This window comes from Panicum virgatum, chromosome 8K (assembly GCF_016808335.1).
Source record: "Panicum virgatum strain AP13 chromosome 8K, P.virgatum_v5, whole genome shotgun sequence".
Classification (NCBI taxonomy): Eukaryota; Viridiplantae; Streptophyta; class Magnoliopsida; order Poales; family Poaceae; genus Panicum; species Panicum virgatum.
Window position 1 is genome coordinate 18799029 of NC_053143.1, and position 4135 is coordinate 18803163.

Consider the following 4135-nt stretch of genomic DNA (forward strand, 5'->3'; position numbering starts at 1 on the left):
ACACAAGCAAAAATACGATGAGGTCAAAGCTTAGTTCGAAGCTGATCTCATCGTCTCTTTCGAGAGGACCCGCAACCATGGCATCAGGTGGAAGGGGTTCTCACCAGAGGGCGCTCTCGACAACATTGATCTGTCCGTGCCGTCAGAGGAGCACACCAGGGCCCTATGCCAAGAGATGAGATATATATGGTGGCTCATACGCTTCATCGGCACTCAGAAAGCCTGGTGAACGAACTTGGACGCGTGGCACATCGTGTTGTCCAGGAGGTGATCAAGGATCAGTACTCCCCATCAGGACTAATCTTGGGGAGTCACAGAGGGGAAGCCTCGCTCTAGTCTAAGCCACCATTGCCATACTCACTCGCGGCAGCAGGACAGCAGAGTTCACCGATCTACGTCGTCTACAAGATCGGCGGTGACCCTGGAGAAGGCCAGTTCCTGAACGAGCCACCTAAGGAGATCCCGCATGGCTACACGTGTGTGTACATACCTGACAATGTCAACCCAACACGCACGGGGCAGCTGGTGGGTACAGGGGCCACAGGAGCAGACGCAGAGAAACAGGCGTGGATGGCAAAGTACGCTACCGGGCCGAGTGCTGAGCCCTCGGCCCCAGGAGTTCTTAGTGTGGAGCAGGTCAGTGCAATACTAAGAGACCAGTTTGGCATCCTGCCCAAGAGAAAGATGATCGGCTATTCTAAGCCGTATCCAAGTGATTACGACATGATCCCATTGCCACCCAAGTATCGGCTCCCGGAGTTCACCAAGTTCAGCGGGTCAGAGGGGACCAGCTCCATCGAGCATGTGAGCCGATACCTGACACAGCTCGGGATGATCTCAGTGTCGGATCCGGGTCCGTTTCTTCTCCCTGTCTCTCACGGGTTCAGCCTTTGGATGGTATACATCACTGCCCCCAGATTCGATCCGGACTTGGAGGCAGCTGGAAGATCAGTTCCACACCCAATATCATTCAGAGGCTGCTGAAGCCGGGATTGCTGACCTCGCCCAAGTCAAGCAGAAGCGAGGGGAAACTGTCTCAGAGTATGTACAATGCTTCAGGGAAGTTAAGAATCGATGCTACTCATCGCGCATCACAGAGAAGGAGGCAGTTGAATTGGCAGTTCTGGGACTCGCTAAGCCGATCAAAGATCTAGCTTTTCAGTTGGAATTCACCTCACTGGCACATATGGTGCAGAAGCTCACGACGTATGAACACTATCATCCGGACCTGTACCAGGAAAAGTTCAAGTGCCATGTCAATATGGCCCAAGCTGGTAATTCTGATGATTCTGGTGAGGAACAAGAAGTGGCTGTGGCAGAGTGGACCCGTGGGGCAAACCCCGTCCCATGCAAGTGGGTCAAACAGAAGGGGCTTGTGAAAGGCTTTGACTTTGATGTGGCCAAGGCAGAGCAGATATTCGATCTACTACTCAAGGAAAAGCAGTTGAAGCTCCTGGAGAATCACAAGCTACCAACGGCACAAGAGCTGCAGGGGAGGTTGTACTGCAAGTGGCACCACTCGTTCACCCATGCCACAAATGACTGCAAAGAGCTACGTCGGCAAATCCAATCGGCTATCGAGCAAGGCCGATTAATTCGGGCCCAACACATGATGACGAGCTACCAATCGGCTATCAACCATTCTCGCAGGCTAACGTGGTGGACCTGTCGGACTTTGAACCTGTGGGCCAGAACTTGGCGTTCCAGATCAACATGGCGGGACCCATGCGCCATCGTGACGAGAAGAGGAGAGAGGCCGCTTTTGGCAAACGGCCCCAGGATGAAGACGAACCGGAGCAGCAATATGTTACTGAAGAACAAGTGCGTCACATCCGCAATCAGCTCCTAGCTTCCAATCGGCTTTTGGAAAAGTACCAGTATCAGTACAAATTGCGCCGTCGATACGAATCGGAAGAGGAGGAGTATGAGCACTGCACAGGGAGGACACTGGGGAGGCGCCAGGCTATACGCGACCACTGGCATTGCCCATTCTTTAGGTACTGTTGGAACTCCGGCATGAGCCGATTGCCTACTATAGATGATTGCTTGGAGTGCAGGCCTCGGGAACGCCAGCAAGGCGAGACATCGGTGTTCCAGCGCTTAGGGTCCAGAACACGTCACGACGACCAAGTGAGACGCCCATCCAGGGATGATCGTGAGCTAGAAGAAGAAGACAAGTATCATCGTCCACGGTGGTGTCCTGACGGGCTCAGCCGATCACAGAAGCGCAGAGTGCAGCGCCTACGCAATCTCAAAGAGGCGGAAGCAAAATACCTTGACGTGCTGAGGAAAGTGCGTCCAGATCTCGCAGAACAAGTCAGGCGCCTGCAAAGGGTGGAAAGGCGCCCTCCAAGGAGGGAGTGGCGTCCCAAGCAGCCAAGAGCCGATGACAAGTCATCGGCTGATGTGAACATGGTGTTCGTGCTCCCATCGGAGTTTCGGGCGTCCCAACCGGAGGAGTTGGCCATTGTGCAACTGGACCTCGGCCCATAGCCGATCATCTTTGTGAAGCCCAAGGAGAAAAGCTACAAGCACCTGAAGGGATTGTATCTCAAGGGCCTCATCGATGGCAAACCTGTGAACAGAATGTTGGTTGACACTGGTGCCGCAGTCAACCTGATGCCGTACTCAGTGCTGCGCTGGTTGGGTCGTTCCACTGCTGATCTTATCAAGACCAATGTGATGCTCAATGATTTCAACAGTCAGCCGTCGGAGGCATAGGGTGTCATCAATGTGGAATTGACAGTTGGCCGCAAGACTGTTCCAACATCGTTCTCCATCGTCAACAGTAAGAGTACATACACAGTGCTGCTTGGGAGAGATTGGATTCACGCAAATTATTGTGTTCCTTCCACGATGCACCAGTGCTTGGTCTAGTGGGATGGAGATGAGGTGGAGGTGGTCCATGCAGATGATTCCAGCGAGGTTTTGCTTGCAGACATGAATGCTTGGGATGCAGAAGGGCAAGAGCCGATCTCAGGGATCGCGCTGGAAGACTGTGATCGGATTGAAGCGACGAAAAACGGGCTGAGGCTGGTCTTATCCACTGGCCTCACAGAGTAGACACATCCTGGCAAGCTACGAAATCCAGTAAGAATAGAGAGGCCGGTCCCAGCGACCGACCCCAAAAAATAAGTAACATATGTTTGGAGTTAAAGTTGCTACATTATGTACAAACAATGGCCTGCTCGGTTAGCTGGCCAGTTAATGTGCATTCAGTATCAAGGAGTAATATAGAAACGGCCGACCCGTGCGGTCGGTCGAAAATTTTCTTTTGTCATTTCCCTGTGTTTGCTGTCGATGTCGATCTTTCAGACGACGGCAAGTTAGGGTACGGGTTTACGTCTACTGACAATTTGGAGGAAATCGATATCGGCCCCGGGGATAAGCCGCGACCGACATTTATCAGCAAAAAGTTGGACCCGAGCTTGCGTGAGCAAATAATAGCACTGTTGAAGGAGTACCGGGACTGTTTCGCATGGGATTATACTGAGATGCCCGGTCTGGATAGAAACATCATTGAGCATCGGCTCCCGCTTAAGAAGGGATTTCGGCCGTTTCAGCAACCAGCACGTCAGATGAAAGCCGAAGTCCTAGAGGAGGTTAAGAAAGATGTGCAAAAGATGCTGGATGCAGGATTCATCAGGCCAAACCGGTATGCGGAGTGGATCTCCAGCATGGTCCCTGTACAAAAGAAAGATGGCCGGTGGTGAGTTTGCGTGGATTTCAGAGACCTCAATAGAGCAACGCCAAAAGATGAGTATCCGATGCCTATTGCAGAAATGTTGATCAACGCAGCAGCTGGCCATAAGATGATGAGTTTTATGGATGGTAATGCCGGCTACAATCAGATTTTTATGGCCCCAGAGGATGTACACAAGACCGCGTTCAGACTGCCAGGTGCGGTCCGGTTGTTCGAGTACTTGGTCATGACCTTTGGATTGAAAAATACCGGTGCAACGTATCAACGTGCCATGAATTACATTTTCCATGATCTCATCGGCAAGTTGGTAGAGATCTACATTGATGATGTCGTGGTCAAGTCCACATCGGCTGGGGGACATCTAGAAGACCTGCGTCAGGTCTTAGAGCGGACTCGAAGGTTTGGGCTCAGAATGAACCCAAAGAAGTGTGC